The sequence below is a fragment of the Dama dama genome, chromosome 13 (genome assembly GCF_033118175.1).
Source record: "Dama dama isolate Ldn47 chromosome 13, ASM3311817v1, whole genome shotgun sequence".
NCBI classification, from domain to species: Eukaryota; Metazoa; Chordata; class Mammalia; order Artiodactyla; family Cervidae; genus Dama; species Dama dama.
The window spans coordinates 42,266,471-42,280,027 of record NC_083693.1 but is presented as its reverse complement, the minus strand read 5'-3'; positions in this window follow the sequence as shown (position 1 = coordinate 42,280,027).

Here is a 13,557-nt window from a genome sequence, read left to right as displayed (position 1 = left end):
CCAGCCTCGTACTCCTCACCAGGAAACGGCCTGTCTTTGAGGGGTCAGCTTCCTTTGTGCTCCTCGCTTCTGGCTTTTCGTGGCGAACATGCCTGCGAAGGCATACTAGGAACCCAACGATGACTTCCTCTAAAAGTTGGTACGTTGAGAGAAGTTACCAAGGGTTTCTAGTACACCCCAACGTGCAGTAGTGGGATTTATATCAGTCATTCATAGAAGCAGTTCGGGAAGGGGAATTTCACTGAACTCTCAGAGAAACTGCATACAATCATCCATGGTATCCTCAGGGGATTGCTTCCAGGAGCCCCTCGTGGATACCAAAATACGGGGATACTTAAATCCCGTGCGTAAAACTGGTATTGTACGGTCGACTGTATTTTAGATGCGTAGTTAGAACAGATTGTTTTTGCCCAGAGGTTAGAATTAAACTATTCTGTTCGAACTCTACTGGAGGAACTCATTCAAGGATTAAGGAAAGGCCAAAAAAAAAAAAAACAGGTAAATATTTAAGAAAATAATGAGGTTGATCCTAGCAACTGAAGACTGATTTGGTGTGCACAAACGTAAAAGCAGGACTGCAACATTCCAGTGTATGGACTGAGACGAAGGCAACAACTGAGCAGGAGAGCTTGACTATGGAGAGCAGATAAACTGCAGGTTCTGGGAGGGCCTAGCACGGAGCTAGTTACTCCTCTACTCTTCAGTAAACTGAAAAATTCTTAAAGCAATGGGAATACCAGACCACCTTACCTGCCTCCTGAGAAATCTGTATGCAGGTCAAGAAGAAACAGTCAGAACTGGACATGGAAAAATGGACTGGTTCCAGATTAGGAAAGGAGTAAGTCAAGGCTGTATATTGTCACCCTGCTTATTTAATGTATATGCAGAGTACATCATGTGAAATGCCGGGCTGGATGAAGCATAAGCTGGAATCAAGATTGCTGGGAGAAATATCAATAACCTCAGATATGTAAATGACACCACCCTGATGGCAGAAAGTGAAGAGGAACTAAAGAGCCTCTTAATGAAAGTGAAAGAGAAGAGTGAAAAATCTGACTTAAAACTCAGCATTCAAAATTCTTAAAGTGATGGGAATACCAAACCTCCTTCTTCAAAAAACTAAGATCATGGCATCCGGTCCTGTTACTTCATGGCAAATACATGGGGAAATAATGGAAACAGTGGCAGACTTTATTCTCTTGGGCTTCAAAATCACTGCAGATGGTGACTGCAGCCATGAAATTAAAAGACTCTTGCTTCTTGGAAGAAAAGCTATGACAAACCTAAACAGCATGTTAAAAAGCAGACACAAAGGTCCATCTAGTCAAAGCTATGGTTTTTCCAGTAGTCATGTATGGATGTGAGACTTGGACCATAAAGAAAGCTGAGCACTGACAAATTGATGTTTTTGAACTGTGATGTTGGAGAAGACTCTTGAGAGTCCCTTGGACTGCAAGGAGATCAAACCAGTTGATCCTAAAGGAAATCAGTCCTGAATATTCATTGGAAGGACTGATGCTGAAGCTGAAGCTCCAATACTTTGGCCATCTGATACGAAGAACTGACTCATTTGAAAAGGCCCTGATGCTGGGAAGGATTGAGGGCAGGAGGAGAAGGGGATGACAGAGGGTGAGGTGGTTGGATGATATCACCGACTCGATGGACTTGAGTTTGAGCGAGCTCCGGGAGTTGGTGATGAACAGGGAAGCTTGGTGTGCTACAGTCCAAAAGAGTTGGCGTGTCTGCAAAGAGTTGGACACGACTGAACAACTGAACTGAACTGAACTCTTCTAATATAGGAGATTTTCACGAATGTTACCCCATCTTCCTAAAGCCTAGGTTCCTCATTGTTGCTGTTGTGCAGTTGCTAAGTTGTATCCCACTCTTTGCCACCCCATAGACTGCAGCACACCAGGCTCCTCTGTCCTCCACTATCTCTCAGAGTTTGCTCAAATTCATGTCCATTGAGTCAGTGATGCTATCTAACCATCTCATCCTCTGCCACCCCCTTCTTTGGCCTTCAATCTTTCCCAGCATCAGGGCCTTTTCCAGTGAGTCAGCTCTTCTCATCAGGTGGCCAAAGTATTGGAGCTTCAGCATGAGTCCTTCCAATGAATATTCAGGTTGATCTCCTTTAGGATAGACTGGTTTGATCTTGCTGTCCAGGGGACACTCAAGAGTCGTCTCTAACACCACAATTTGAAAGCATCAGTTCTTTAGTGTTCAGCCTTCTTTATGGTCCAATGCTCACATCTGTATGTGACTACTGGAGAAACCATAGCTTTGACTATATGGACTTTTGTCAGCAAAGTGATATCTCTGCTTTTTAATATGATGTCTAGGTTCGTCATAGCTTTCCTTCCAAGAAGCAAGCCTCTTTTAATTTCATGGCTTCAGTCATAATGTGCAGTAATTTTGAGCCCAAGAAAATGAAATCTGTTGCTGCTTCCACTTTTTTCCCCCTTCTATTTGCCATGAAGTGATGGGATCAGGGAAGCCTAGGGTCACAAAGAGTCCGACACGACCAAGTGAACTGAACTGATGGGATCAGATGCCATGAGCTTAGTTTTTTGAGTGTTGTGTTTCAAGTCAGCTTTTTCACTGTCCTCTTTCATCCTCATCAAGAGGCTCTTTAGTTCCTCTTCACTTTCTGCCATTATAGTGGTATCATCTGCATATTTGAGATTATTGATATTTCTCTTGGCAATCTTGATTCCAGCTTGTGATTCATCCAGTCTGGCATTTCACACGATGTACTCTGCATATGAGTTAAATAAGCAGGGTGACAGTATACAACCATGTACATACTCCTTTCCCAATTTTGAACCAGTCAGGAGACAGGTAAGATGGTCTGGTATTCCTATCTCTTTAAAAAGTTTCCAGTTTGTTGTGATCCACACAGTAAAAGGCTTTAGTCAACGAAGCAGAAGTAGATGTTTTTCTGGAACTCCATTGCTTTCTCCGTGATCCAACAAATGTTGGCAATTTGGTCTCTGGTTCCTCTGCCAGCTTGTACGTCTGGAAGTTCTCAGTTCACGTACTGTTGAATCCCAGCTTGGAGGATTTTGAGCATAACCTTAGTAGCACGTGAAATGAAGACCCTGTCATCTTGTTTTCCTCACAGTGGATCTAAATAGACTAAGTGCTCATGAGGTTTTTGTTTTGACGATTTCATTATCCGCTCCATAAGAGAATAAGCAATGACTATCTTACCCTGCACTTTATCTTCAGCGGTTGACTGGGACCTGGCACGTAGTAGATGAGCAATAAATAGGTATTGAGTAAATAAGTCATCTACCAAATGTGGTTGTCTTGCTATGGCTTGTTGCTCCCAGGAAAGGAGGTAAGCTTCTCTGAGTTTTGTAATGATAGATTATTAAATGAGTAAATGAATGAAGAAGTAACCCAGGACCAAGCAGGTTCTTTGGGAACCAGTTTACCACGTAGGTGCTGTGGTCAGAAGCAGGGTCAGATTCCAGATAGAATCAGAGGTCTGGACAGAAGACAAAGAAGGATGACCATACTTGGTGAAAAAGAAAGTGTCCAGGCCCAGTCCTTCAGTCAGTCTGTCCATATTTGGAGACAATACCCTCATTAGCTTTCCCTGAGAAAGTAGTGAAAAGTTTTTCATTAATCCTTCAAGAGACTATTTGGCCAATCATTAGCTATTGGAAAGCAAATTATAAGAGTGTACATTTGCATTTTGAAAGTAACTTTATAAAGTTAATATGGCAGTTTCTAGGAATGGCAAGATAGCAAATGAAAATCATCTGCAAGTACTCCTGCTACAAACAAAAATGTATAAAATAATACATTTATTAAAAATCACACACAGGGAGCCTAGCAATCTGTGATGTCTAGAGGGATGGGATTGGGGGTGGGGGTGGGAGGGAGGTTCAAAAGGGAGGGAACATATATATATACTTATGGCTGATTCCCATTGTTAGACGGCAGAAACCAGCACAACATTGTAAAGCAATTATCCTCCAATTTAAAAAAAAAAAAATCACATAGTTGTGGGGAATCTTCTGATACCAGAAATGAAGGGGTAACTGGAAAAAGGCAGTGAGCTTTGGAAGCTGATGATCACCTTTACAGAGAGGTAAGTGGTCCTGGAAGCCTTGCTTGGAGATTTTTGTTTTAACACCAAAACACTGGACTGGACCTCTGAGCAATTAAAACTGATACCATATACCACTACATAAAGTTGAAAACGTTGAAAGAGCTGCATCCTAAGTAAAAGGGCAGAGTACAAAAAAACAAAAAACTCAAAACGATGCATCAGCACTAAGAGGACAAGAAAAGTTCTCTGCTTGGCTCGGAAGGCAGGGCAGTGAAAGGGGAGCTGATGTATAAAGGAATAGTCTTCCCTGAGAATCTGAAACCCTAGCACTGTTCTTTGTGTAACTTTGTGGCCAAACTTTCCCAGAAACGTCCAAGATTGGTCCTGAGATCAGCATTTCAACATACAGTTAAGCTGGGGCATTCTATTAAGAAATTAAAGATTCAGTGGCAGGAGGAAGTGTGTAGTCAGTGACTTCTGTGTGAGTGAAGTTGACTAGCTGAAGTCTGCTTTTTTAATAAGAGGGAAAAGCAGACAACATGTCACATGAGGTCTACAGTTTAAAATTGTAATCAAATTCATTCTTTTACAGAAAGCAACAAAAACCAGACCTGTATGAATAAAAAATATAAAAGCTAAAGTTGTGAAAAAAATAATTAAAAGTTAGCATGCTTAAAATGTTTTTTGGGGGGGAGGTTTTTTTGGCCACACTGCATGGCACGCGGGATCTTAGTTCCCCAACCAGGGATCGAACCTGTGCCCGCTGCAGTGAAAGTGTGGAGTCTTAAGCACTGAACCAGGGAAGTCCTTCTTAATGGTACTTTTAAAGAATTTCTTATAAGTCTAATTTATAAAAGTTTATTTTGATAGATAGAGTCTTTTGTGTCCTATTTAAAAACTCTTTGCCCTAATTATGAAGATATTTTCCTATGTTTTCTTCTGTAAGTTTTATCTTTCACATTTAGGCCTATGATTAATTTCATATTACCTTTTATGTATCAAGTGAGATAGGAATCAAGGTTCTTATTTTCCTTGGGTATCAGTTGATCACTATGTTTTTTTTTAAATTGTGTCCCCACTGAATTTCCCTGGCAGCTTGGTCATAAATAAGGTGACTGTTATGTATTGGTCAATTTCTGACTCTATTCTGTCCCACTGATGTATTTTTGTGCCACTTTGTGTAGCTTTACAGTAGGTCCTGGCATCTAGTAGCTTAAGTCCTCCAAATTTAATTTGCTTTAACATGGCTCTATCACTAACAGATAACAATTAACTTTTTTAATCCTTCTAAAACTATATAATTTTATTGAATTAAATTTTTATTCAACAAAATTTAGGTTATACTGCACATGTTAGTAAACTGCATAATTCATGTAACTTGAATATTTCCCCATGTGCTTAGATTGTCTTTGCAAATGTGACATTTTTACTTTTATTTTACAGTAATTTCAAGTTTACAATAAAGTTGCAATAATAGTACAAAATAATTCCCTCTAACCACCCAAAGCCCCAAATTGTTGACATTTTTACTACCTTATCATTCTTTCTCACCCTATGTATTATTCTCCCACCTCCACCCCTAAGTCATTTGAAACCAAGTTGTCGATACGATGCCCCATTACCCTCTCTGCATATGGTGACTGTAGCCATGAAATTAGAAGACCCTTGCTTCTTGGATGGAAGGCTATAACAAACCTAGATAGCAAATTTAAAAAGCAGAGACATCACTTTGCCAATAAAGGTCCATCTAGTCAAAGCTATGGTTTTTCCAGTAGTTACATAACGTTGTGAGAGTTGGACCATAAAGAAGGCTGAGCACCAAAGAACTGATGTTTTCAAACTGTCGTGCTGGAGAAGACTCTTGAGAGTCCCTTGGACAGGAAGGCAATCAAACCAATCAATCCTAAAAGAAATCAACCCTGAATATTCATCTGAAGGACTAATGCTGAAGTTGAAGCTCTAATACTTTGACTGCCTGATGCAAAGAGCCAACACATTGGAAAAGACCCTGATGCTGAGAGAGTAAATGCAAAATGAGAAGGGGGCTCCAGAGGATGAATTGGTTAGATATCATCACCAACTCAATAGACATGAGTTTGAGCAAACTCCAGGAGATAGTGGAGGACAGAGGAACCTGGTGTGCTACAGTCCATGGGGTTGCAAAGAGTTAGACACAACTTAGTGACTGAAGCTGACCTGCCTCCTGAGAAATCTGTATGCAGGTCAGGAAGCAACAGTTAGAACTGGACATGGAACAACAGACTGGCTCCAAATAGAAAAAGGAGTACGTCAAGGCTGTATATTGTCGCCCTGCTTATTTAACTTATATGCAGAGTACATCATGAGAAAGCCTGGGCTGGATGAAGCACAAGCTGGAATCAAGATTGCCGAGAGAAATATCAATAACCTCAGATATGCAGATAACACCACCCTTATGGCAGAAAGTGAAGAACTAAAGAGCCTCTTGATGAAAGTGAAAGAGGAGAGTGAAAAAGTTGGCTTAAAGCTCAACATTCAGAAAACTAAAATCATGGCATCTGGTCCCATCACTTCATGGCAAATAGGTGGGAAAACAATGGAAACAGTGGCAGACTTTATTTTTGGGGGCTCCAAAATCACTGCAGATGGTGACTGCAGCCATGAAATTAAAAGACACTTGCTCCTTGGAAGAAAAGTTATGACCAACCTAGATAGCATATTAAAAAGCAGAGACATTACTTTGTCAACAAAGGTCCATATAGTCAAGGCTATGTTTTTTCCATTAGTCATGTATGGAGGTGAGTTGGACTATAAAGAAAGCTGAGCGCTGAAGTATTGATTCTTTTGAACTGTGGTGTTGGAGAAGACTCTTGAGAGTCCCTTGGACAGCAAGGAGATTAGTCCTGAATATTCATTGGAAGGACTGATGTTGAAGCTGAAGCTCCAATACTTTGGCCACCTGATGCGAAGAACTGACTCACTGGGAAAGACCCTGATTCTGGGAGAGATTGAACATGGCAGGAAAAGGGGACAACAGGATTAGATGGCATCACCAACTCAATGGACATGTGTTTGAGTAAACTCCGGGAGCTGGTGATGGACAGGGAGGCCTGGTGTGCTGCTGTCCATGGGGTCGCAAAGGGTCAGACACGACTGAGTGACTGAACGGAACTGAAGTAACTGAACAACAACAGTTTGTTATATGTGTTCTATTACCAATACTTCAAATTCCAACTCACACTACATAGTCTTTCCTAATTTTCCCCTCTATAATTTTACCTTCTCCAAAAGGCTCCCATTTTCTACAATATATTTACCTGCATTTGCTCATATTGAAATCTGTTGTACGGAGGCAGGAAGTAGATGGACGACCCACCTCTCCCCGTGGGCCAGAGTAAAGCTATTGGAGATTTATTCCCTTTGGACTGAAACTCCAAGATGAGCATCAGTTCAGTTCAGTTGCTCAGTCGTGTCCGACACTTTGCAACCCCATGAACTGCAGCACGCCAGGCCTCCCTTTCCATCACCAACTCCCAGAGTTGACTCACTCATGTCCATTGAGTCGGTGATACCAACCAACCATCTCATCCTCTGTCATCCTCTTCTCCTCCTGCCTTCAGTCTTTCCCAGTATCAGGGTCTTTTCAAATGAGCATGTGAAAGTGAAGTCGCTCAGTCGTGTCTGACTCTTTGCGACCCCATGGACTGTAGCCTACCAGGCTCTTGCATCCCTGGGATTTTCCAGGCAAGAGTATTGGAGTGGGTTGCCATTTCCTTCTCCAGGGGATCTTCCTGACCCAGGGATTGAACCCAGGTCTCCCGCATTGCAGGTAGGCATTTTACCATCTGAGCCAGCAGGGAAGTCAAATGAGCATAGCAAGACAATTAAGGGAGGAGGCTGGGCCCTGCCCAAATCAAATATTTCTCATTCTCAAAGTCAGAAGACCTCCATGACCACACATGCACAGAAAGGCTCCTTGGAGGTCAAAGGGGAGTGATGTCAAGAGATGCTCTATCCACAGGCCTTTGCAGTAGAATCCATCTTGGAGAGATGCGTGTGTACACATGGGAGAAAGCAATGCCTCATAAAAGTAATTCAAACTGCCACACTGACACAAGTCGGCCTCCCTCTCTCTCTCTCTCTCTTTCTCTCTCTCTCTCCGAGTCTCCCTGTGTGTCTATCTACATTTACTGTACTCTTTTTTACCTCCTAATGAATACTTTACTTGTTTCACTACTTTCTGTCTTTGTGGCAATTATTTTCTGCATAGCTGAAAGGCCAAGGCCCTTGTCACTGACCACTGGTCTAGTGATTAGGATTTGGTGCTCTGACGGCTGCAATCTGTCCTCAATCTCCAGCTGGGGACCCAAGCTCCGCTTCAAGCAGTTGCAGGCCAAGGCCACCTAAGATCAGTACCATCATCACAGTGGAGTCTCTTCAGCTTGTGCCTGAGTCATTTTAACGTTTAACCTAAAAGGTTCTGATCACTGCCTTACCATCTGGCATGGCAAGAGTTCCAGCCTCATCTTTACATTTCCTGCACCAAACAATGAGGCATTTCTTCAGAAAGTTCAGATGGTGTTTAGTGGTAAATTGAATTTCAAGACCACAACCTGGCACTTGGGATGCTCATTTCTACTGGATTGGTCATTCTTTCTAAGCTGCTTTAGAGGAGAGAGCTAGATCTATGCTATGTCTCTATTTATATCTAGAGCTATACTTAAAAGATAGAAATAGAGATAATTTATACTGCTACTTCAAATTCAAGACTACAGGGGTTTATGTAACCTTTTTATATTACATGTTTCTTTTCTTTTTCACACTGAGAATCCTAGTTCTCAAGAACATAAGGAGTATTCCATAATTACTCATCCTACCCCACATTGCATACACAACAGTCTCCAGCATAAGAATATGAATACTACAATCACCGATATAATTAAGAGAAAAGTTTACATTTATATTTGCATATGCCCTTTCATTCTATACTTGCTACTTCCCTCTGCACGTGAGGTATGCTCCCCTCCCACCCATGGCAGACCTTGGCGGGCGGAAGGACCCTCCCCATGGCCCAGCACACCGCCCTCTGTTCCCATGGCTGATAAAGAAAGGCACACCTCCCACGACCCGAGAACCGCCTCAGGGGCCGCCACCTGCCCCAGCACACCAACGCTGTGGCAGCTGCTGGAGCCCTGCCCTCCCGAGTGCCGCCAGCACCCCAACAGCAAGCACAACCCTTCCTTAGCGCGGGCCCATGCCACCCCATAAACTGGGCTTCTGGATACAAGGAGCGGCTTCCCGGGCCCTCCTCCCTGCCATTCTGCGAGAGGCAACGATGAAACATTTGTTCCTTTGCCCCTCACCTCCTCCAGGGGAAAGGTTTCCGTCCACTGATCTGACGCACAGGGTTCCACAGTCCTTCCTTCGAGTTGAAGGCTTTGATTGCTGAAAGCCCCTGGAGGTCAGAGTCCTACCTGGAAGGATGGTGGGTGGCTGATCCTTCCAGTTACCAGGTCAGTGACTTTTCCCTTGGCCAGCAAGGAAATGTAGGGTAGAGAGCAGGAGATGACCCAGGGAAGCCGAGAGAAGGGGACGGACGGTTTTTGAAGATCAGGACACTCTCACGGAAGTCTGGGCTGTGGTCCTGGGCTGGAGCAGGGTGCTGAGCTCCAGAAACCTGGGCCAGCGGCATGGTCTCTCTGGCCTCCGGGCCCCCTTAGCTCAGCCACTGTTCCCTTCCTTTCTCCTTGACCTGTGGGCTCCCACAGGATGGCCAGCCTGAGGGCTAACTCCTGGGTCCTGCGTGGGCCTTCCCTCTTCTCCCTCTGGCGAGGGTGTGAGGTGGGTCTGGTGATCCAGGGTGGGGCCCGACTATGGGAGGAGGCTCCTGACAGCTGGGGTTGGGCCTCCAGTCGGAGGGTGGCCTGGCTCCTGCTCCGTGCCCGTGCCCGGGCCTCCCTGGCTGCCTGCTGCAGGCACTCCCTGCTGGATACCGCATTCCTGCCATTCTCGGAGCCCGCCCTGATGCCTGCTCTCAAAGGGCTCCTTGAAGTTAGCATTCAAGGCCTGTCGGGCCAGTGGGTCAGCTTGGAAGGCTGTCCTTGTCCAGACCAGACTGTGGGGCCCATCCCTTGTTGCTCCCTCCACAGATAATGACACCGCCCCCCATTCTGGCTACCTCTCCTCCCTCCCCTGAGCAGCCCTCTCTCACGGGCAGTGAGGATGTGGGGACGCTGAGGACCAGAGGGTGACGGCACTCAGCACTGATGAGGAAGAATGACGCTCCACCAGGCAGCCCCGCTTTAGGAAAACCCCCTCCACGAAAGGTCACACTTACCCCAGACAGTTGGTTGCTGGTATTGTGCTGGGAGGGTGGGGGCCACCAGAGGGGTCAGGTCTGATTGGTTTCCACAGGATCCAAGCCCTAGGGATGGCCTGGCTGGGGGCCTGTGATGCTGGAGGACTGCTTATACCCAGCCATCTTTCTTTTTTTTTTCGCCTAGTTACCTATTTTTTTTCTTTTTTTTTAACCAGTAAATTTACCAGACTACATCTTGGTGTTGATTGTTTTAGGACAATAGTCTCAAACATGTGGTATGCTCCTTTTTCTTTAATTAATTAATTTGTTTATTTTTGGCTGCACTGGGTCTTCATTGCTGAACAGAGGCTTTCTCTAGTTGCATCAAGTGGGGGCTACTCCTTAGTTGTGTTATGCAGGCTTCTTCTTGTAGTGGCTTCTCTTGTTGCAAGGCACAGGTTGCAGGGCATGCAGGCTTCACTAGTTGTGGCACATGGGCTTAGTTGCCCCACAGCAAGTGGAATATTCCTAGACCAGGGATCGAACTTGTGTCCCCTGCACTGGCAAGTGGATTCTTAACCACTGGACCACCAGGGAAGTCCATGTGTTATGCTCTTTTAATTTGTAGTTTCAAATATATATATACATAAATACACATGAAACAACCAGACAGAAGATAAGTAAGGAAAGAGAGAATTTAAACAACACAATAAACCAGTTATATCTAACAGACATACAGAACACTCCACCCAACAACAGCAAAAGCATTTTTCTCAAGTGCACATGGAACATTTTCTGTTCCATTTTCTATACCAGTTCAGTTCAGTCACTCAGTCATGTTCGGGTCTTTGCGACCCCATGGACCGCAGCACGCCAAGCTTCCCTGTCCATCACCAACTCCCAGAGCTTACTCAAACTCATGTCCATTGAGTTGGTAATGCCATCCAACCATCTCATCCTCTGTCAGCCCCTTCTCCTCCTGCCTTCAATCTTTCCCAGCATCAGGGTCTTTCAAATGAGTCAGTTCTTCACATCAGGTGGCCAAAGTAGTGGAGTTTCAGCTTCAGCATCAGTCCTCCCAATGAATATTCAGGACTGACTGACTGGATTTCCTTGCAGTCCAAGCGACTCTCAAGAGTCTTCTCCAACACCACAGTTGAAAAGCATCAATTCGTTAGTGCTCAGCTTTCTTTATGGTCTAACTCCCACATCCATACATGACTACTGGAAAAACCATAGCTTTGACTATATGGACATTTGTTGGCAAAGTAATGTCTCTGCCTTTTAATATGCTGTCTAGGTTGGTCATAACTTTCCTTCCAAGGAGCAAGTGTCTTTTAATTTCATGGCCGCAGTCACCATCTGCAGTGACTTTGCAGCCCAAAATCTGTATATTAGGCCACAAATTAAGTCTCAATAGATTTTGAGACACATCATACAAAGCATCTTCTCTTACCACAAGATAAAATCAGAAATCACTAACATAGAAAAAAACTGGAAAGTATAAAAAACTGTGGATACTAAACAACACACTTTTAAATAACCAATGGATCAAAGAAGAAATCACAAAGGAAATTAGAAAATATTTAGAGATTATTGAAAATGAAAGCAACACACCAAAACTTCTAGAACACTGTGAAAGTGGTGATGATGGGAATTTATAACTATAAATACTTACATTAAAAAACAAGAACATACAGGTGGCCAACAGGCAATGAAAGAAGCTCAACATCACTAATCAGGGAAATGTAAATCAAAACTACAATGAGATATTACCTTGTGCCTGTCGGAATGGCTATCATTATCCAAAATGACAGCAATTGTCAATGAGGGTGGAGAGGAAAGGGAACCTTGCACACTGTTGGGAATGTAAATTGGTGCAGCCACTATGGAAAACAGTATGGAGATTCCTCAAAAAAAATGAAAAATAGAACTACCAAATGATCCAGCAATTCTATTCCTGGGTATTTATCTGAAGAAAACAAAAACTCTAATTAGAATAGATATATACACCCGTAAGTTCATTGCAGCGTTATTTACAATGGCCAAGATATGGATACAAGATAAATTCCCATCAATAGATGAATGGATAAAGAAGATGTGTTGTGTACAATCACACATACACACAGACACACACACACAGAATGAATATTATTCAGCCATAAGAAAAGAACGAAATCTTGCCACTCGTGACAACATGACTGGACCTAGAGGGTATTATGCTAAGCACAATAAGTCAGAGAAAGATAATACTGTATGATTTCTCATATGTGTAGAACCTAAACAACAAAACAAGTGAGATGCAGACAGAACAAAACAAAACAGATATAGAGATTAAAGAGGTGGTTTCCACGGGGGAGAGAGGTAGGAGGAGAAAAGAAATAGATGAAGGAGATTAAGAGGTACAAACTTCCAGTTCCAAAATAAATAAGTCTTGAACATGAAATGTGCAGTGTGGGGAATACAGTCAGTAACTACATATCTTTGTATAGTGACCTGTTGTAACTAGACTTACGTGATGAACATTTTGAGATGTAGAGAAATATCAAATCACTATGTTGTATAACAGGAACTAAGATAGTGTTGTAGGTTGTTTATACTTCAAAAACAAACAAGTTCATGGAAAAAGGGATCATATTTATGATTACCAGAGGTGGGGGGAAGTGAGAGGGAGAATTGGATAAAGGGAGTCAAAAGGTACAAATTTCCAGTTATAAGATAAATAAATATTAGGGATGTGATGTACAGCATGATAAATACAGTCAACACTGCTGTATGTTATATATGAAAGTTGTTAAGAGAGTAAATCTGCTGTGTGTATGTCAATTATACCTCAATAGAACTGAAGCAAAGAAAACAAAACAAAGGTCTCAAATCAACAACCTACTTTACCACTTAAGGAACTAAAACAAAAAGAGAAAACTAAACCCAAAGCTAGGAGGAGGAAGGAAATGATAAACATTAGAGCAGAGATAAGTGAAGTAGAGAAGAGAAAAACAGTAGAAAAAATCAATGAAACCAAAAGTTGGTTCTTTGAAAAGAGCAACAAAATTGCAAACCTTTAACTAGACTAAGAAGAAAAGAGAGAAGATTCAAATTACTAAAATCAGAAGTGAAAATGGAAACAGTACCCAATTCTATGGAAATAAAAAGGACTATAGGAGAGTTCTATGACAGTTCTATGCTAACAAATTGGATAAGCTAAATAAAATGCACA